Here is a 23341-nt window from a genome sequence, read left to right on the forward strand (position 1 = left end):
AAGCAGATGTTGTGAAGGTTTTGACACCACTGTGTATATACAACCAACACTTTTATATTTTTGTCAAGATCAACTTATAAAATATTTGATTTTAACATTTTTTCACGCTTTCTCTACACAAATTGAGGATTTGGTGTCTGATTTGATAACACTTTCTCTGATCCAGAGGTTTGTTAGTAGGTCGGGGGGGGGGGGTCACAAGAATGTCTGCTCACACCACCAGCTTGTAATTAGAGACGATGTTCATTTGTATGATTCCAATCACATTACTCTCTCTGACAGCTGTGATGAACGCGTTGACAGCCAGAGTCTAGGAGATGTCTTAATACAGCTATGACTCACTGGAGGGTCCTGCCAGTGTGTGATCTAAGAAAGCCTGGGTTCTACCTGGAGAACAAGGATTGAGCATTAAAAACCACCTCATTCACAGAAAAAAAAAATAAAACATGGGAGAACGTCCATCTAATCTCAAACCAGCAGGTAGTAGCATTTACAGCTTCTAAAGCACTAGAGTTCATGGACTGCAATCAACTTTCATCCAAATCATTAAACTTGATACGTTTTTTCAGGTTTGACCAGGTAGGTTTTGGGTCAGATTGTAAAAGTTATTTCTCGATCTGTGAACTTATTTTTTACAATAAAAATGTATTTTTAATTTAATAATTGATAACCTTTTTAGCAGTTTTAAAAGTTAAAGACCTTCATTTAGCAGCATCTTTAAGCAAGTACTCCTTTTAGAAAAGGACAAAATAAAATAAAAAGATTTGTCAACAAGCTAGCAACTTTTCTTTTCTGAGTGAGCTTGTAACATATACCACTAACTTAGTTCACATTTCTTGCTGTCTGCCAAAGTGACTTGCTTGTAAAAGATTTGGGAAAACGTAATGACCCATGCGGTGGGTGAAGCTGTCCGTTTGGGAAATAGAGTTGCTGTATCACACATGATATTCAGGGACCCGCTCACAATTCTTAAACAGCTTAAGCAGCAAACATAGATGGACCATTTCGTCAGTGTGTTACAGAATTATAGAACTCATTTGAGTTCATTTGTATGGTGATACCAGTCAGCTGATCTCCACTATAGCAACTAAATTACATTAGATTACATTGATAGAATGGAAAAAAAAAGTTCAGGCTACATAATTTCACATATTGGGCAAAAACGGGAAAACAGTTAAAGTGCAATGTAAATTTGTGCTACTTTTTAAAGTTGAACAAACTGTGAGCATACTCCAGGACAGCCTTATTTGGGATAACGCTAGATGATAATACTGTGACTTCTAACTTGCTGTTAGCTGTTTTATTTATTACTGGTAAAGTGGCTCATCTTACCAGTAAAGCATTATAAAACATCAAAGCTTGGTTCTTTGATGTATTTTGTTTAGAAATGATTCCGTACAATAAATAGAGGGACAAAATCTAAACTTTGGCGTAAGTCAATTATTGTCCATTGAATTGCTGAATTGTGACTTTTACGTTAAACATGAAAGCATTAGTGGCAATGTATGCTCAATTGCGCTCCAATACTAAACAAATGCATTTAATTTTATTGCCAAGACTGAAACTGAAACGTGCACCAATGTTGCTTACGCAAAATTTTATCAAATGAAAACATGTTGAAGTCTTTCTGCAGTTTTTAAACTGGCTCCTAATGTACAAGAAACGAGTCAAACTTAAATTTCATAACTGAAGTGTCATAAATGGTATGTTGTTGTGAAAAGGTTTATTTGTTTTTACATTTTAATTATTCTCTTATTAACTTGGATCACTACCTGGGAGAGAAAAGAAAAACCTTTTAATGAGTTAATACAGAAGTAGATCATGTAAAAAAAGACAAAGAGTGCAAGATTTTAATTACTAAGCAAAAGGTCAGTAAGTTCAGCGTGTGTGTGTGTGTGCTTTTGCTTACAGCATGCTGAGGTGTGAGCCATGTTCACAGTGATGTCACGCAGGCTCTTCACAGACTGGCTGAGTACGAAGAACAACAGAATTTCAACTGAAGAGATCAATTATAGATAACAGAAAATGAATGGGGAGAGTAATTAAATAAATTATTGAGTTGATGTCTTATATCATCTAGAAAAGCAAATGAAAAATTAGATTGTACATTTGGATGAAGTTGGATTTAAAGACCTTTGGAATTATATTTAATTAGACAAAGAAAAAAATAGTGTCATGGTTATATGAAGTTTTGTCAAGGAAAAGTAAATTAATGATCACATTTGTTGCTGCAAAAAATTATGAAGCAACTCAGAGAGTGCCTCTCAGAATGAAGCGGTTTGTCCTTTTTTTAATCTTTCTTGCGTTAGATGGATCAGTAGTATTATTCCATTTGGGCTGGTTTCGACTTAATAGCAAATGGTCATTGCATCACTCGTACTGCATCCCTGCATAATCGTGCAGTCTAGTTCACACTAAGGTTGGCCGGTTTCACATGTGACTCTCCACAAGAACTGAGATTAACTGGCATTTATACTTTTCAAACCCGATGATGCGATTGTCTCCAGTGTTTTGGTACTTTTTTTAAAGGGATGTACAGGCATCTCTGATATTCAGTTTTTATATCTAAAGCTTTTTTTTCATATGCAAAGTTTTTCCCAAGATGCTTATATATAGCAGGTGGTTCATCAGGGTTTTTCTTTTGTATTTGAGGAACTTCAAGGTACCAATAACTGTACTTTAAAAAAAGGTTAAATTGGAAAGTATTTACCACCTGCGCCATACCTTACATGGCTGATGTTATAGTTGCATTAGAAAGTAAATAGGCCTATGCAGTGGAAAAAAAAAATCTTTTTTTTTTTTTAAACTGTGTCAAATTGAAATAATGTCTTATCTTTGAAATCCCGAGATGTGGAAACGACAATTGTTTGGATCGACTTTACTCTGCCATGGCATCTTCTGATCACCCAAAACAGTTCAGGTTAAATGGTGCGACATGCATGCAGTTGCACAACGGCCGTAAAATTCTATTCGCGGATGATGTAATAAGCTTGAGTCAAATTTTGCAGCAATTGGGGCAATTTCCTTTCAATGGCCTTGAAACCAACACAACCCGAGCGATTACAAATTGCTATGAAGTGTAAAACAACTCTAAAAAGACCAGTCTTGGGAAGGGAATATGACCTGCTTAACTATCTCAACTAACTTGCCCAATCTCAACTGTTAATGCAATAATTCCTTCTCTTTAAAGCCAGTTTTTTTAGTAAATGGAGTACACAAGTGTAGTCAAAAAACACTTTCAATTGAAAAAATTATGGCAAAACCCATAGCATATTTAGTTAGGCAGATTTAATTTAACAATCACAAGAACAGCTTTGCAAATTTACCAACATTTTTATTCCTTAATGTGAACTAAGTGTAGGACAGTTATGTTTCCACAAATGTAAATGTGATGAATTCAATAATACAGCTTTTAGCAATTTTTGATTTGTAGTGACCTTTAGTAAACACTATTGTTCAGTCATTCCACTGAAACAGGTGAAAGTATTAAAAGTTGATACATCAGGTCACTATCTGGATTAGGAAGGTAAACAAAGGCTGCAACTAGGAATGGATTTTTGTTTTAAAAGTTGGGTCAGAGTATCTCCTCATATTGAATTGTAAGAAGGGTTAGGGAGCAGGAGTGGGACAGGAATATGAAAGGGAGGTGGGAAGAGAAGGAGAATGAAAGGACTAATTTATGTGCGCGCTTCAGTAGCGTCTCTGGGATGCTGGATCCCTCTCGACTGCATCTGCTGGTGTCTGGGGAGGCAGAATGCAAATGGGGCAGGTTTCTTGGTGAGGTTGGGCACAGTCACAAGCCCGTTGCTGGTAACTGGTTATGCAGTTCCTAAACAAGTGGGTTTTTTTGTCGTCACGCTTGGCCCCTGGGGCTGAGCCAGGCGCATCATTTGCAGCTTTGTGTTACCTTAGCAAAAGTACCAAGTTTGCAGAGTATTTTTCAGATGAAAGACCCTCTTCAGGCAAAGTCAGGATTAGTTATTATTCTCCCAATTAATTCCAGTTGTGTTCACTTTTTATCAGCCCTGCATTTACTCTCTAGAGAATTATTTTGTCTGAGTTCTGTTATTTGAAAGATGATAGGTCACAGTTCAAGAAATATGTGAATTTTTCACCACCTTTTGTGTGTCCCGCAATAACCCAGCTTTCAGAGAAAAAGATGTTGAGTAAATAAAGCTTAAATTATTTCTTATTTCTTTCCGAATTAGCTCAACAAAAGCCTTCTCATGCATCTTTCTTCTCTCGTTTGCATTCATTATTAAAGATAAGATAAGACTTAATTGATCCCCGGAAGGAAATAAGGTGCCTCTTGATCATTTAAAAATACAGCATTGACTAATTGGTCAAACTGCTAAAAAGTAAAAAAATAATAATAATAAAAAAATAAATAAACAGAGTTCTCAGTGTAATTTAATGTGAATCATCATTTATCTATAGATGTGTACCAGACATCTTTATTGAATTTCTTCCCTGTGCCTTAAGTATGCTGGAAGATGTGAGCCAATTTTTTATGAGAATGTAAAAATCAACTCAATTTACTTTCATGTCCATAATGTGATGTCTTATAATTTCAACAATCATGAAAGTTCAGTACTTACATTTCTCTTTTGTGTGCAGAGAAGAGGGGGGAGAAAGCTGCATGTCGCCAGGCAATACTGCTTCCAGCCCTGGAACAGAATAAGGTGCTAATAAAAAATGTGTGACTCCACTAATGAAGCCAATTCTGCAATTCTGCAACTCAAGCACTCAATTATAATAAGACATTTGCTAATGTGCTCATTCAAATGGGCCACACTTTGCTTGGAATAAACTGTATGGCTTAATGACTTGAGAAAAAGAGTCTGATGACATCCTGTTCTCTTATCAACACTTCCCCAAGACTGGCGCTAAAGATGCTGTGTGCATTTGATCAAGCTAGCCCATATGTGAAGTCTTTAAAATTAATTTGTGTCTAATATGGCTATAGAGTCCCTGAGGTGTACCATTTATCCAATACTTTTTTTTTACAATTATCCATATTTGAGTGCAAATCAAGGAAGCTGGCAATCCTAATGAAAGCCACCCCTCAGATCTAAAGAAAAGGAAATGATGCGGCTGCTCTTTGTTGGAACATCTGCTCATGAAAAGACGTAAAAAAACACAAATGAAAGCATTTTTTTCTCCCAAGTGCCTTTTGCTCTCAGTTTAATATAGGTCTGTTCTGAAAAACCAACATCAAAGCAAGTCATTCAAGCTCCATATGATCCATCCATTAGATGTACACTCAACTTCCGTGGCATTAATTGCACTTTGTGCATGCACATGCAGCCCCTTCATGCACCTGCTTGTGTGCACGTGTGTGCAAGTGCTGCACACGTGTGTGTGCCCACCCACACACACTCAAGCGGGGCTGTTCAGACAAGTGGAGGTGTAAAATTAAATCCCTTAGTGCGGAGGCATGCAGATGATGTGCTTCACTGGCCTAGCTGCTCTTTGCATCATTGTAATTGAATAACCTACAAAAAAAGTCTTCACATTCCACCCATTTGCTATTCCCTCACCACATAACACGTAAGAAAAAAAAAACTCGCCTTGTAACTACCTGGGAAAGCAACCCATCAACAGTTGTTAGAGCTGACTTGAAGGTTAAATATTAGGAAGGAATCCAATTTCTCTTGTCTATTCAGCTCAGCGGTGTGTTAGATTGCAGCTGGACTGTGCTTACGGAGTGTGGGATATGAAGTGGGCTAATCAATCCCCTCTGCTTCATTCTCAAATTCCTCTCATATCAGGTCCCTGCCCCCCGGGCAGGCCTTCTGCTTTCCGAAAGCCAATTCCACACGAAATAAGAACTGTGACCTGCAGCAAGAGGGTGAAGTTGAGTTTTCCCTTCATGATTAATCTCTTCTTGGGTGGTTTTCACAAAAAAGGAGAGGGGGAGGATGGAGGGAAAAGCAAAAAAAGAAAACATGCAAGTCGCTGCGTTGTAACCTGCAAGTTTTTTTTTTTTTTTTCTGAATGCGCCCAGTGCACTGGAGCCTACTTATCTCCTGAGAGAAAAACAGAATTCATTTTTTGACAAGGTTTCATGTTGACACTGAGAAAATGAACTGGCTGATTCTCTGATTAAACCTGGCCTGTCATAATATTCTGAGCTGTGCTAACCAAGAGTTGTTGGAGGTTTTTCCAGACTTCCTGTTCGGAGGCTTTGAGTTCATAACGTTGGTTTAAACTATGAGAAATGTTCTTCTGGGATCCAGCAAATGAGGATAGAATTATACAAACAATTACATAGTTTTGTTGGAAAACTGAAGCAATTGCCATCTAGCCAAAAAATATATAAAGTAAAAAACATCTGTGTATAAAGATTTCAGATAATACTGATGTAACAAAAACACTTAGAAGCAAAAAGTGAGTTCTTCTTTTCCGGCAGTTCATTTGCTGTGGTTGAAGCAGGTAAAATAAGTGTGAGGATCACGTTTTCCAGGTACTAATGGCATCTGTCACTAAAAGAAGACCTGTCAGACTCTACTTTCACGTAGCTGAATTGCTCTAAATGGCTGAACCTCCTGATTCAGACCCACTTTTAGATACAAAATGATGCCAGTCTGAGAAACAGTGACATTAAAGGAGAATTTAGTTTTTTTTTTAAAAGGCCTTGTCTTTGTTTTGGCCCTTTGCTCAGCTTCCATCTTTGTTAAGGAAAAGCTCCCATGGGGACCAAAAAGTCCTTAAATGGTCATTACTGAAAGTGCCAGTGTACAATAAAAGCCCCCACACTGGGATTCTAGAAGTGTTTACATTTTTAATGCCATCATGATGATACCACATTCAATGCGCATGTTTTACTCACCCACCCAGTAAATGTTTTAAGTGTGTAAACCATTCCACTTGGAGAAAAACAGGCCATTCTCCCACTACCACCTGCCAAACAAATTGTAGAGAAACAACAAAGTTCAATCTAAGTCAGAGTTTTTCTTTGTTTGTGTGTTTTCCCTCTCCGTCAGGGCACTTATAAAATTGTTCCTTTGCATCACATGTAAGGTATGTTGGCCTACTGGGAAGTGAAGGAAAGTGGGTTTTCAAATATGTGGGAGACCAAATTCCAACGGCTAAAAGTACCTCTGCGCCAGGCTAAACAGTGGGCACAGGCCCTGACACGCAAACTAATGGAAGAGTTAAGTAGCATGTGGTGTAGAAGTGCAGGTTTAGACAGAATAACAAGGTTGTATCCACTGATGGTCCAGGAACCTCTTCAGTTAATCATCAAACAAACATGAGGGTCTTCACCAATTCTTGTTGCATCAATTCCTTTTTTCTGCAGTTGAAATAGACTTTTTTTTTTAACAAAAACATTTTACAACCAAACCTTTAAGTTAAATGCTAACCTTAGCAACAATAATCTTCATATAAGGTCAAGAAGAACTTCAGGTGTTCTTTTTTTTTGGATCTTATTATTGTTTGTATCTATCTCACTGATGATATTTTGTCATTTGTGTCTAAATTTATGTGACCTTTTGGTAGTGTTTGGTTTTTGTGTTTTCGCCTCGTCAGTCACACCAGGTTCAGGTTGTTAACTATCTATAGTTATCTTCATTTCAGTAAATCATCCTCATCTGAGCATCTGGTCTCAGTTCACTAGGCTCAGATCATCTGCACTGCTCCCTTAGTTCATGGTTTTGTCAAGATTATGCTTCTACCACCAGCCTGCTCTAGAACATTTTGGTTCCATCATCCACCGCTTCCTGACAGCTTGGCAGCATAGTATGAATAGCAAAAATGACAGTCTGATGTTTATGCTTTTTTATTTAAAATAAACTCACTGGATTACCTTCTATGATAATGAAAAACGACAAAATTGGTTAGCCATAAAAAGAAAACAGAAAAGGAAAATTAGGTCTTAAAGCCCCACTCCAATCATCTTTTGATCTTTCATGAAAGCATTCCCAGTGTTTTTTTTAGCTATGATTATGTAGTTTTTGGCCAAAATAATAATAATAAAAGAACTGTGTAGTTTTCTAGGACAGTTTCTGCAGAGCAGCTGTGGTTTATTGGAAAATTGCTTCTGTGTTGTGGGCTGGACTGTTTGTGTGGAGTAAGCCTGTCCCTACTCCTTATTGTCACCCATCTGTTTACATTCTTTCCCGCTAGCTTACAGCCACTCCTAACCTCAACCTACCATGACCAGTGCAACAAAAATGGTGAGCAGTATTAAAGCTATCCAGCTGTGGAGTTTTGCGCCCGATTGGAGTGGAGTGAGGACCGACTGTAGCGCCTACAAGCGTTTTCAAACGGTGCCTTCTCGTCTGTATCTGATTCACAACGATTTAAATAAAGAAATACTCAAAAATGCAATTTCAATTTACATTTTCTTTATACATGTCCTCCATTATGAGAAAAAATCCACAAGAACATGTTAAAAACACCAAAAACAAATTTTCATTGGAGTTGATCTTTTAAGACTTTTCATAGCCCGATCACTGATTGGGGCTGTTTGTAAGTTGGGCAGATCTGACTACTGGCATCTGGGGTAAAAACTGTAAAACAGATGACAATACAATATTTAAAAAGGGCTCATTCAAGGTGGAGCAGCTTACTTGCTGAGCACAGTTACCATTTTCAGACAAATAGGAGCAACCAGTGTTGCAATTTTAAGCAAAGAGCACCTGAATTAATAATGCAGAGACTCATTGATGATCATTCATTCTAACAAATAATGGCAACGAGAGTTTCCTTGTCGGTATGAAAGTCTGCATGTTGTGCATAGATGTGAAGTTCAAGCGCAAAATAACGACCGAAGTCTGAAAGCTGCAAGTCTGGCTGCGTTTGTAATGGCTCAATTGATGATGTGGAGGACTGACAATGTCAGATGTTTTTACCACAAGCATGCTGGCCAGAGACGCAGCCAGAGTCCTTCTCACCTCATTGTCCGTATGCAAGATAGAGGATAGAGTGCCAAAGCCCCCTCTTTACACCGACTGCAACTGTCATCTCATTCAGAGCTCCGCAGCACTTAGGGCCCATTTGCTTTTAAAGGATGTCTGACAGGACAGCAGCCACGTATGATCAAACTTTACTTTCACTGTGCACTTGTGACAGTTCATTGAGAGAGGCTCTAATGTGCTGTCAGCAGTGCTCTCTACTCAGCTGCCTTGATTTACCTTCCCCATCTGTCTCAGTCAAAAAGCACTAAGTTGAGAAAGATTAGAAGATAGGGGGCCGTTCAGATCCACATTCTAGAATTTAGCAATAAACACACTTCACAGGAACCAAAACTAATATTGCCTTCAAATCCATCAGGAAAAGTTTCAGTAGGCTTCATTTGGAACTTGGTTTAAAGATTAAGGAAACCCTTTTCAGCCATGAAAAAAAAAATTGATTTAACAGCGGTGCAGCATTAAGCCACCAATCTTAACTGGATATTTGCTATGTTTCAAGATTATGAAATACTTTACAGTGTATTTTATTTAGCAGTCATTGATGTTTACCTGTAAATCAAAAGTAAAACCAAGTAATGACAAAATGAAGTGGACAAACAACAAATCATTGTGAAACTGACAAGTGCCAACCAGTTTTTTTTTTGTGTCCCCTTTAAAGGAAATGGCAGAAATTTTTATTAACAGGATCACTATATGAGCCCATCCATCCATCCATCCATCCTTCCATCCATCCATCCATCCATCCATCCATCCATCCATCCATTTTCTGAACCTGTTATATTCTTGTTGGGATCACGGGGAGCCTGTTCAGGCTATTAATGGGCAAATGCGTGGTACACCCTGGACAAGTCACCAGTCCATTGCACGGCACACAATATGAGCCAATGTAGTTATTTTTTAAATGTTTATTTTTAAAAGGAATGAAGTTTAGTGTGAATGAGTTATGGTTTGGTCATGCATCAATAGTCCTACTTTATTTTTGCGATTGGTTGTTTGATTAAACCACATGTAATCAATAAGTTTAGTAATCAACAACAGGAAGTGATTGCAAGCAAGGTCAAAAAATGATCCTATAAATACTTTATTGCATAGATGAAAATTTTTCCCTCTGCACTTGTTTAATTTTTTAAACAGATGAGCAGATTTCAACAGGTACGGTTCACTTTTGTGATAACCAAATAATAAAACACCTTAAAGTCCCACTCCAATCATCTTTTGATTTCTTTTCAATTACTTTCCAGACATCTTTTAGTCATGATAATTACCTTGTTTGGCATATCAAAACCTGTGTCATTTTCTAGGACATAGTTTCTGCAGAGTGGCGGGAGTTGAGAAATTTGCCTCTGCATTGTGGGCGGCACTGCTTTAATTTCCCATCAATCCTTTGTTAACACTCTCTCCCGTTAGCTTTCATAACTGATGCAATAAAAATGGTGAGCAATCTTGAAGCTATCCAGCTGTACAATTCTGAGCCAGATGCCAGCTCAGATGAGAAAAATGAAGACTGTCACAAAGACATACATGGATCGACTGCAAGTGGATGCACTAGAATGGAGCGGAGCAGAGAGCTTGTGAACCGCAGATTGTTGTTTGTTTTTAACAACTACAAACCTTTTCAAGCTGCAATACTCCTGATTCATCATGATAAAGAAATACTCAGAAAAGGTTTTAATCTTAATTTTCTTTATATGTGTTCTTTATCATGAAAAATGCTACAAGAACATGTTGAAAACACAATTTTCATTGGAGTGGCTCTTCAAAAATGTGTCTGATTCCTGCCATTTTCCCTTTGTTCAAATGTTGTTGTCATGCGATCCTCAACTGTCACCGCATAGTGTTGGTTCAAACTGCAAGGTTTAAAATTAAATGTTCATCCACCCTTGAGGTTTTTTATTTTTTCAACAAAAACAGAGGACATATCATGCTGAACCTGAACAAAAGATAAACAACCATGGCTTTTGAAGGCCTTGAAACCTCTCCGTCACTCATCATAAGCCGTTGATGTCTGTTCATTTTATCCGAGGACCTCCGTTCTGCTTTCTTACTATTTCAGCAGATTTTTTTTTTTTTGTTTTTGTTTTTTAGTGGAGGCTGCTTTTACATGCTGTAAAACAACTCTACTGAAAGTCTAATAAATAAGAAACTGAAGAAGTTTATTTTTTCCTCTTCTCTGTTTCTCTATCTCCTTTGATCATATCATCCCATGACGTATCCATTGTCAGCTTCTCAGCTCCTCTAGGAGTAGGCAAAGTCTAATTGGTGCGACATGACAAAAAAAAAAATGAAATCAAAGCAGGAGATAGTACTTGTTCCAAACAGAGTTTACAATCTACAATAAAAAAAACACATTTTATGTCCGTTGAGTTTACGTGTTGGCTCGTGTAATTTTTTTAATACTGTTGCTGCAAATGTATGGATCAAGCTATAACTCAACATTATGCAGCCATCCTGTGAGCTACCTGTGCTGCTTTTCTTTTTTTCTTTTGGTCCCTTATTCTAATCTTATTTAACAGTCTCTGCCTGACACACAATTCAATGCAGACCCTCAGATTGGAGAGTTTCCAAACAATCCTGAGCTCACCCAAGCTTGGAATTGGTTTTTCGTGGAACATCTCCCTCCTCCCTTTGGGCACTTTACCAATTTGACCAAATTTGTTCCATCACTGGTTCTAAGTACCAGAAGTGTTTTCTACCCACACTTCAACTTGTTTAAGCAATTTGCACGTTCTTTGCAGAACATTAACAGCTCGGTCTGTGGCAAAAACTTGCCTTTACATGTTTCATGCTCAAGTTTCTGGGGGAACAGCTCATCACCTTTCTTGTTAATATGCACGTATAGAAAAAAAAAAACAACCATTGAACTTTTACAAGCATGTAAAGTTAAGATAAATTAGGGGTTTGCATCATTAAGAGGAATTTACTTTAAGTAAGTTATGAGGATATTTTTTAGAATGGTCTCATGAACGGTTGCCAACACATTTTATTTTTAAATAAAATACTCAGACATATTTTCTTATAACAGAAGCAAAAGAGCTAAAACTATGATTAAAGTAGGCCAATAGTCAACTGGAAAGCGACAAAGCATGCGCTTCTGTCTTAGCAGAGGAAACTTGACTCTACTCTTATCCTTTTCTTCATGGACAGTATGTTTTTTTTGTTTTGTTTTTTAGCCTAGAAACACAAAGGTTATTGAATTTAACTTTACACATTCAAACAGTACATCAGGAATCCCTTTAAATCTAACTGTGCTTGCTCTGCATGAACTTGGTAACAGAGAATCCACGAGCTCTGAGTACAACTTGTGGTGTTCAACGCAAAGCAGTGGTACAAATGTAATAACAGTGTTTTTGGTTTAAGATTGCCTGAGTGGCAGGGGTGTACTTAAAAATTTGGGGGCCAGGGTCAAACAGATGACAGTCACTTTTCTTTTTTTTTTTTTTACACACTACATTCACTAAAATAATATACCTTTAATTTTTTCGTATATGCATACTTTTATTCAACCAAACTTCTAATCCAAATAAATGTTCTAACAATTTTTCCCCTCACCGTTTTGGACAACTTTTTGGCCATGATGGAGGGTTTGAATTTTGATTGATGTTCTATGCAAGAACCTGTCTTGTCTATTGGAAAAGCGTTTCATTATGATTGTGCCATTTTTAGCCCAAATTTAAAAAAAATGTGTAGTTTTCTGAGACAGTTTCTGCAGAGCTGCAGTAGTTCATCAGAAATCAGCCTAGGAGTAGTGGGCGGGACTTTTGGCACGGTGTAAGCCTGCCCCCACTTCCCATCACCCATCTGTTTATATTATTTCCTGCTAATTTACAGTCCCTCACAAACCCAACCTTACATTACCAGGGCAACAAAAATAGCAAGCAACATTGGAACTATCCAATCGTACAGTTCTGTGTCAGATGTCAGCTCAGATGAGGAAAACAAAGACATACAGTGATCTATTTGTCTGGAAGTGGATGCATCAGAATGGAACAAAGCAGGGAGCTTGTGGCCCGTCGACTGTGGTGCCTAGGTCACTAACACAAGCTTTTTCCAATGGCATTTATTTATTCTACTCCCAATTTACAGTTATCTGAAAAAAGAAATACGCAGAAAGGGAGTTTTAATCTTAATTTTCTCTATATATTTGTCAGAAAAATCAGAAAAAAATGCTATAAATACATGTTTAACCCTTGTGCTATCTTAGATGACCCCACCCTTACATTGACGTGTTCTCCCTAACATGACAAAGGTGGAAAAAGGTAGAAAGATTTCATGTAATCCATGGACACCAGTGAAGATCACAAATCATTGAAGAAAATAGGTTCAGCGCACTGTCTAGTGGGTCTATATGACCCAACTCCCAATGTTAAAGTGGCTAGGATAGCACAAGGGTTACAACACCATTTTCATCAGAGTGGGTCCTTAATGTGGTTTTAATGTAGAAGCCACCCCCCAAAAGGAACTACATTTGTCTCATTATCTGTAGTAAAAAACCCATGGAAGCCAGAAATCCTGTTGATTAAACTTATTTGAAACAAAAATATTTTAGTTAACATAACATTCTTTTGAAAAGTGTTTTTTTTTTTTTTTGGTTAGTTTGGTGTCTTTCTGCCTCCTGCCATTCAAATTAAATTGTTTAAAATTATGGATTTATTTTTGCTCATTCAAAAGTACTCATTCAAAAGTTTGCTCATTCAAAACATTTTACATTTACATCCCTTTATATATATCTCTTGTTACGTTGCTGAATAACACAACCTATACAAAATATATCATATAGGGAGATGCATTTAATTTTTTCGTTCTCATTTTTGTTCCATAAACTGTTTATTGTTTTAGTTCCCTTTTTTTCCACACTTAAAAATGATTTACTTTATCATACAGACGGATGTCATTTAGATAAAATAAGATAATAAAGGCCCGTACACACCGGGACGAATTTCGCGCGCGATATTCGCAGACGTTAAACGCCTTGTGACTAAACAAAGGGCACCAATGTGAGTGTGCACACCGATGCGAAAAACGCCACGCGTAAAAGGGTCATTTTTTAAAAAACGCCTCGGGTTCGTTTTTTTGGTTTGACGCACCGCGTCAAAAACTATACGACCAATGAGAATGGCGCTTTTGCACACATGTCTGGAGCTTCTGAAGTTACAGTAAAACACAACTTGGGGGCGCTCAAACACAAAACTGTCTTGCTGAGCACACATACGTCACGGCGAAGAAGATATACGCCAAGTAGCGTCCACAGTGACGCGAAGAAATAAGACGAAGAAGATGCACTCACTGACGGACATTCTAACGTTCGTCATGATACATTTTCAGCTCTTGTATCAGTCAATAAAACTCCCCATGTTCTTCTCATCTCGTAACTGTGGGATGTACCCAAAATCGACGTCTTTTCCGGCGTCTTTCACCATTCAACAGAACAATAATTTCTTCATCACTGGAACTGGAGCTAGAGTTACTGGTGCTGGAAATATCCATGTTTTCTTTGTATGATTCTGACAATCGCGTAAATACTTGCTCTCTTCTTCTGAGTGAAAAGCGAGTTTAAGAAGCGTAAAGTTGCGCAGCGCCACCTTGTGTACAGGGGTATTTCTGTTTTACATTAAGCGCCATCTAATGTCAGGGAATGAAATTGCATGTTCGCTCGGCTCATCGTCAGCGAAAATCGCCTGGGTGTGAACACAAAAAACGTGTTGAAAAACGCTGGCGAATGACGGCTGGCGAATATTCGTCCCGGTGTGTACGGGCCTTTAGACAAGTTAAAAAGTTTTATAGGAGACCCTGATGTTTGGGAAAAAAGCTGGATGTAAGGCAAACAGTTACTGTCATATTTAATGAGATCAGATCAGAACCTTTGACAATCCCACCTCCCAAAAAAAAGACTAAATCCTTGAGTAAACTTATTGTTTCAACCACATGTTCCTTTTTATGTATGTTTTTTTCAATAGCATAAACTATGTATTAAAGTCAAATTTATTGTACTTGCTTATCAGTTTGTATTTTGTGCCACATTATGACTTCAGAATTATTAGTGTTATAAATGTGGCACACTTTGTGTACCATTAATAATGTGTCCGTCTATACTTGAGGAATAAAACATGTCAGGTTTTGTGACAGAGCTCCTCCTCCTGCTGCTCTTGCCCAGGTGTTATCTGGCAATAAAAAAAATAAAATAAATAAAGTTTATGTGACAGTTAAAATATGCAGACTGCTATATTTCACTTTGCAATATGCCAGAGGCATCTGTCCGCTTAATACACATGGAGAATACAAAGGACCACTGAAGGTTGATGTACTGTATTGAGCTAAGATAATTAGAGTTATAAAATCCTCCATAAATGCTCCATTGAGATCAGGAGTATTAGGCTAAGTCTATAGAAATGCACGCCCACTGCTCTTTTTAATTTAAGGGACGAGTGTTGGCAGAAATATCACTGGGGCTTGTGATCACACTGGAGGTGTATACAGATAAAAAGCGGGATGCTCCATAAAGCACTGCTTCAGAGTTGGCCGATAAGTGCTTGAATTACAAATCAGCTAATTTGACCGAGTTATTCAAAGTTTTCCTCCGTGCGCAGAAATGAGCTGCTTCAGGCTCCAAAAGTAATTAAGAAAAACTTTAAATAATTTGAGTTAATTGTTCTATTACTATCAGGGAGAAAATGATGCATTACTGTATATTTTGATTAGAAGAAGAAAGAATGGCTTTATCCGTGCTGTGAATACCTCATTCTGAGCCTGGAACATTTCTGTCGTCTTTGAAGGCAGAAAAAGTTGCTTTTTTTCTCTTTTTATTTTTATAATACCATTTATCACATAAAAACAAACCCACTTCATGGCAGTCTTCACCTACAGAACAGACAAAATGATCGTGTCTTGTAATTGTTGTTGCGTTTTAAAAATACTTAAAAAATAAAATGGAGCAGAATGGATGTTGGCATAACGGTTGCATTTAAATTCCAGTTTCATAGTTAAAAAACTTTTTAATCCCCCTCAACACCATTCCCCTTTGCTTTGACTTTAGTTAGATTTAAATGAGTTATGTTATGAGCACAGCAGGATACGAGTTTTGTTGCAATTTATTTGTGTAATCCTGTAGGCCTTACGTAATCCCAGCCTGCTGCTCTGTAACAGCCCCTCGTCCTTAACTTGCTGGGTTTCCTAGCAGTGAGTAGACAGAGTAAAAGCCGGCCCCCTATGATGTCCTCAGTCTGGTTTTCATTTTTTCCAATGAGCTTCCTCTTCATCGTACCCTTCTCAGTGGCTGTTATATGTTAATAAACTTATCTAGCATTTGTTTTTGGACCACTAACGCAAAACTGTTGAAACATTAGTTTTAATCCATGCAGGTAAGGGATGGTAACATTAAAATACCAAATTAGCTACTCATTTTATGATTTAGTTGACTGCCATTGTAATTAGTTAAACTCATGATGCATATTTGAAATGTGATCACAGGCTCCTGCAGAATCGTGCAGCAAACATGCTGGTAAACGACAAAACAGCAAGAAGGAACTGGAATTCTTATTTGAAAAGACCTCCAAGCAGGGACACTTCACACTGCTAGGTAGTACTAAAACATAATATAAATGAATTTTCCTTCTCAGTATGTCCTCTGCCTTCATTTAACACTGTCCATTGTACCTTCCTGACTCACGCCATCCACGATTACATGCACCTTCACTGCATCCATGAAGCTCATCTTTGGTTTTCCTTCTGGGGCTACTTCCTGGTATTCTATTACCAACATAATCACTGAATGTCCAAACTATTTCATTCTGCCCTCTCTGCGTTAGCCTCCAAAAGATCTAACACGAGCTGTTTATCTGATGGTTTCATTCTTGATCCTATCCATCTTCTTCACTTTCAAAGAGAACCTCAACATCTTCATGTCTTCCACCTTCAGCTCGACCTCCTGCCTCTTTCACAGTCTAGCCCAAACCAACAACATGGCTGCTCTTACCAGTTTTCGACACCATTCCTTTCAGTCTTGCTGGCACTCTATTGTCACACATCACACCGGAAATCTTCCTCCGCCCGTTGCACCCTGCTTGTACATGTCTACCCCCACCCCTTTTGTGAAATAGAAGTGATGGTTAATGGCCGACAAAGTGTCCATTATCACCATCCATGCACGCCGTGGAAGCCTGAACCGTCCGAAGCGGAGGACAGTTGCTTCCGCGAAGTGCGTCAAAAAAGTGATAGTGCACACTTCGAAGGGCCATTAACTCGCTTATACCATGGTCACTTACAAAAGAAATAAATATTAACCAGTTTTTAGTCTTTAATTCTTGTTTTTTTTTCCGATTTTGATCGCTTTTTTTTACCCAAAAAGCGGACTATTTGTTACGTGTTGCGGCATCACTGCTGCAGTCAAGATTCGGCGATATAAAGCGATATATATAAGCTGATTGCCCCGATGGGTTGAATACAGCATCAGTTCAGAGACAAAGTTTTCCTTTTACCGCTTGTTTTTGTCCAGATGATGAAGTTAAAGGTTGTTTTAAAGAAGCCGGCGCAGTGATACAGAAGATTTAAGATATGTGTCTAGCACTTCTTTTTGGGGTGTGCGCTTTTCACTTTTTAATGCACACCCAGCAGCCAATCAGAATCGAGTATTCACCCGGACCATGGTATTGAATGAAAATAATTGATAAAACTTTACTCATCCAAAATTGGATAAGTAAAATGTTCAGAAAGACTAAATTCCTAGCGTATTTCATTGGAAAATAGCATTTAATCTAAAAAAAAATTTAAGTGTTAAGTACGGAGCCCGGGATCTGACATGGGTAAAATAAATAAATAAAGCTTTCCCACAAAATAATTTTTCGTTCCCACGGAATATCTAATGCGTGGGAACGGATTAATATTTTAATTTACATTCATCCTGTTGTCTTTGAACGCACCACAGTTACAGGGACACGTTGATTGGTCGAGATATATTATGGGATATGTGTGATGCATGATGGGATGCGCAGCATGTACCATTTGGATGTTAAGTGACTCCTAATGAGTGTTTTAATAAAACACAAGTCCGGAATATTATTATTCCTATTTCACCCTAAACTACAATATCCCATACCGCAGCCCGAATGGCGGCATGACAAGCAAAAGAGCTCGGCGGCAGGCCGGAGCTCGTAGCACGTAGCTCGAGCTATGTCCGGAGAATCGCTGCGGTATTGGGAATCAGCAAGCTTGGGTATCCTAAATATTACGGTATTTTTCTTATTTTCATAGAGACAATAATAAATCAATAATTCTTGTTTTTCTTTTTCCCCTCTTGAACGAATGTGGGTCACAGACACACGGAGGTAGCAACGAAAAGCTTTTTTTGCAGCAGGACAAAGACCGTACCGGGATGTGAATGAACGCAGACATGGAGACATGATTACCGATGCTGTTGTGCTTTTTAAAATAAATAAATATGATGTCTAAACATCCTCAGTGTCTTCCATGCAATGTAATGAGACACACACAGACAGAAATGTGAAAGTATCTGCTGTGAATCCAAGTATTGCTAACATCTGTGTTTATGAATGACTAATGATGTGAATATTTATTTCGTTCGCACAAATTAATTATTTCGAGGGAACGTAATATTATTTCGAGGGAACGAAATATTATTTCGTGGGAACGGTATATTATTTTGTTGGATACAGACTATTTATTATTTTACCCATGTCAGTTCCTGGGCTCAGTAGTTGGGAGACTACATGGGAAATTTAATAATTCAGGACAAATTTAATAAACAAATAAAATTAAAACATTCATGAAGCAATCAGAATGTTAACATCGCCTCTGTCATATTTGCATCTGATGTACATAAAGAATTGTGTCATTCTTTCAAAAAAAAAGTTATATTTAAGGTGACATGCCCAAACAATAACGCCTGTTCTTGTTTGGGCAATCTTGTTATGCATTCATTTTCGCCGTGAATTAGAAAAGTTTAATTTTCAAAGTAGAAAAACTGTCATGGTGCCTCTGTCAGACTCCTCCCCTCTCTGCTTGGTTCCTGATGCGACTCGGCTGCGACCACTTACCTCATCACCTGCCTGTCTTCTTAAGGAGCCCCTGGACCAGTATTCATCGCCAGTCCGTTGCCCCTGATGGTGCATAGTATTGTTGTCATGTTCATAGCTCTCGTTATTAAGCCTTGGTCTAAGTCTCGCTCTCTACCTTGTTCCCAGGAATCCATAAACACGAGTGGTCGCCTGAGTCTTCTTCACCCACGGATCCAAGCCACAGCATTCCCTCCTGTCACGCCTAGAGCCTCTGCCGTAACTCTAGAGACACCACGAGCCTCTGCCGACCCACCAGTGACGCCACGGGCCACCGGACCGAACCATCCTCGCCGCAGGTTCCTCCAAGGACGTCAACTCCCCCAAGAACAATCCACAAACCAAGAATCAATATTAAAAACTTCTTTCATTCCACCACGTACTCACCTGTGTTTCTTCCGGGTTCCAGCGTCTGGGTCTATTCTTTACGCTCGTCATGACAAAAACATAACATTATTTCTGATACAAATTTTACAAGGACTCGATGGGAGGAGAGGACATGGGGCTTGATCACCAAAGTTTTGGTTGAATTACTCAACCCTGAGGTGGAAGGACAAGCCGCTACTCTGGGAGCCAGAGGGGAAGGGGGGTGGGCGGGAGACGCAGCAGGGACTATGTAAAATAACTGACGCATGGGACTCTGGGAGACACACCCCAGACGGACCGGAGTAAATCAGGCATGACAGGATCCTCACACATTAGCCTACTAGTTAACACTGGCAATTTCCTTCACTAATTAGTATGTTAGCCACAATCATTTTTTGTACAAATATCCCTTGGTATCAGAAATTATAGGAATCAAACAGTGTCTAAATGGAAAGGAAAATAAATACAGAACATGACACATTTAAGAGCATTGCTACTTTCACATATAACATTACTCTATAGGCCTGCTGGTTTGAATACTGCTAAGTTATGTCTAACTGTCTCCAATTTGTTCATATTGGTGTAGTTATATGCACAGTATCTATTATAAGAGTAAATGGCATTTCTTTATATTACTGAATACTTTTATTCAAATTTTAAAGTACATATAGGAGATAGGCAGGTTCTCTCAGTCATTGTACTGTTGAATCCCACCACTTCCTTTTCCTTTCCCTCCCCTCAATTCCGAAGTCTGATGCCTGCCATAGTGCTTTGTTTAAATGCCAGTGTCCTTATTTATGACTTTTTTCTGCTCAGTGTGTGCATTCAGGGACTCCAGTGGTGGCGATGTTTCCATGACTTTCGTTAAAACTACTGATAAATAAATTATGGATGTGCAGGATGTGAATTACAGTGGTAAAGAAGGCCAAATTCTGCCTTTGTAGAGTCCAAGCAATGCTGTCTTGAGAGACAGCTATTGAGGCCAGAGAGATGCTACTTTTATGTTCAGCGCATTCATTGGCAAGCTTGAGAAGCTGCGCCATGTTAGAGGTAAAAGAGACCAACCATGATTTTCATGTTTTATGTAAAATAAATATCTTGCTTGTTTGAATTTCTGTGCACAGAAACTGGTATGGGTCTGAACTTTAGTCAATTACAAGACAAGTAGTCTGAGAAGTTGAACAATCAAATGTTGCCCCTTGTTTGTTGGGCAGTGTCTTATCTAATTCAACTTTAAAAAAAAGCTTTTTGAACCAACAAATATTGTTACTGATGAAAAAATATATCAGATAAAGGTTTGAATACCATTCAACAACATTTACAAACTGACTGTCCAGGGTTATTCCCAACTTCTTCCAACAGAAGCTGGGATAGGCTCCAGCACCCCACGTGACCCTAAAATGGAATTAAATCGTGAAAAATTGTAAAGTCTCTTAATGAACTGTTGGTAAAGCCTGCAGCTGCTGGTACAGATGACTAAATTAAAACAACCACTTTAGATCTTAAAGAGGTCTTCCAGTCTCTGACAAGAGTGTGGCTCATATTTCATTTTCTAATATTATAAAGCTTGAGGGCAGCATGGTGGCACAGTGGTTAATGTTCCAGCCTAACAGTGAGAGAAGGAACTGGTTCAAATCCTGGCTGGGACCTTTGTGTGAGGTGTTTGCACAGTCTTGCCCCCTGGTTTCCTCCCACAGTCAAAAAACATGCTTTATACATACTCTGTATGCATGTGAGTGTGTGGCCCTGCAAATGATTGTCACCCAGTTCAGGATGTACCTTGCCCTTGCCCAACAGTAGCTGGGCTAGGCTCCAGCAGCCCCCCGACCTCCAACAGGATTCAGCGGCTTCCGAAAATGGATGGATGGATGTAAAACTTGGTCTGAGTAAAAAATTTTTTTTTAAAAGTCAAAACATTGTATTGCATAGCTGATATCATTTTTTTGTTAGCAGAATCAAGTATAGTAAAAAAGTAAAAAAAATCAAAAGATAACCGTCAGATTAAAAAAATAACTTAAACTCCAAAAGAAAACCTTTAAACTTTGCTTCCAAAGACACGAAACACGTAAACGCTCAAGAGTAATTTGTCAGCATGATGGACTGTTTGTACACAGCTATGATGCGTACAGATAGGCTGAAGTTGACATTTCAATTACATGCTGAAACGTCATCAATATAAAATTATCAAACAGACAATTATGAGGGAAAGTTCGGAATGTGTCATAATCACTGCTCACAAGTTTAAGGCTTGCAAGGTTTTTGTAAAAATACTAACTAATAATATTTTTTTTCCATGCAGGGGTTTTAATATGATTGGCCACCAGTTGGAATTAGGTGCTAATTGATTAATATAGAAGGTCAAGTTCCCACCTTTAAATTGACAAATGAAAACTTTCACAATAGTCCTTCTAAAAGTGTATTCTTGCAGTGGTGATCTGTGAGGGTGTAGCGTATTGGGAAAAGAAAGCTTAATTGAACAAACTAATGAGTATTTTCTAAGTTCCATTGGGTATGTGCCGGGGAGATTGTTTGACAGTTTATCTGCGATAAATAAATTCTTCAGAAGCTAATTAGCTTATAGGCCCTCAAGGGAGGAAGGTTGTTGAGTGTCCATGTGTGTGAGTATGTGCATGTTTCTGCACATTACCAAAACTTCAACCTGAAATGAGTCCACTCTGTTGTTGTACAGTCATCATTCACTCTCCAAGACATTTAAGCAAAGACCATAGAATTGCTACTGAAGTATAAAAAACAAACTTACTAAAAGAGAAATGTTTTTATTTATTGGATTATTTTGCTCAGATTTCTGTCTCAAGGACATTTTTAAAAGCTTTTTTCCAAAAATGTAGCTTTAAACTGAAAGAGTGTAGTTTACTTATTAGTGTTCATACCTTTATTTTAAGAGAGGCATATGTCTAAAGTGTTACAACAGATTGTTATTACTGTACTTTTTTATTACTGTACTTTTTGTCTGTACTTATTGTCTGTACTTTTTGCTTACATTTATCTGAGATGTTGTGTTTTAGCTCCTGTCTCTTTCGGGGTAGCTGCTTTATTTAGGTTGTCCTGTCTACAGAAAAGTGTATAAGAGTACACATTTTTAAGCAAACCTGACACATTTTCTCTGGATAAAATGAACGTTTAAAATCCCGGGCACAAAATAGTACCGCAAGATATATGGTTTTAGTAGTTAGGGGGTAGGAAGGGAATTTGGACATAGCCTAAAAACTTAACTTCCTAAAGTTATTCAAACATGGCTGCTTTGTTCAGTCATCAATAAACAGAAAACATGATAATAAACAGCAGGATGGAATGAATGTTGTGAAACAGCTGTAACTATCAGAACCCAAGTCAACAAAGATGGAAGTCTAGGACACAAGAGGAAAATGTCCATTGAATGTGTCATGGAGTAAAAAAAAGTAAAAATTGGAACAATAATTTGCAAAACACACACAAAAAAACTACCGTAATCAGATTTTAAGAGATCTATTAACTAAATTAGGATACAAATCAAAATATTTATTGATAAAGATAAACAAAAAATCGGTCTGATTTTTACTTTTACTCGGACTTCTAAGAATATAAAATAAAGTTACCTTAAACTTTTTTAGTGTGGAAATAATTCCAGACAGCAATTCAGCTTCTCATTATTCGCAGGCTGCATGTCAGTATAGCTGATAGGAAAGCATTATGATAATCTGATTCAAATATGGATAACAACCAAAAACAATGCCTCCCCTGCTAATATAGTGTTTCAGAAATTTAAGTTTCTACAACTGGGGAGAAAGGTTCTTTGCTTTAATGGACTTTTGACTTTTTTAATTTGTTGCAGTGTTTCATAATTTAGTAAATACTATCTCATACAAAGTCAGATATTATGCTTCATTAAACTAAAATTGGCTATAGATTTTTAAAAAAATTGATTACCATAAGACCAAAACTAGAGAAATAAATTAAACTTTACCTGACGCTACATCCACACTAGAAATGGAC

The 23341-nt window shown here is 37.9% G+C and overlaps 1 long non-coding RNA gene across 1 annotated transcript; it reads right to left on the reverse strand.

The window, feature by feature from the left end:
* Positions 1-269: 269 nt before the first annotated feature.
* On the reverse strand, positions 270-19236 carry LOC144991201 (uncharacterized). The gene is made up of 5 exons (XR_013655157.1): positions 19101-19236; positions 18965-19027; positions 4599-4667; positions 1910-1968; positions 270-387 (listed from the first exon to the last, which is right to left on the reverse strand). It is a non-coding gene; the product is annotated as an uncharacterized LOC144991201 (long non-coding RNA).
* Between the last annotated feature and the right edge of the window lie 4105 nt (positions 19237-23341).

Source organism: Oryzias latipes, chromosome 3 (genome assembly GCF_053564925.1).
Source record: "Oryzias latipes strain Hd-rR chromosome 3, Olatipes_Hd-rR_3.1".
Classification (NCBI taxonomy): Eukaryota; Metazoa; Chordata; class Actinopteri; order Beloniformes; family Adrianichthyidae; genus Oryzias; species Oryzias latipes.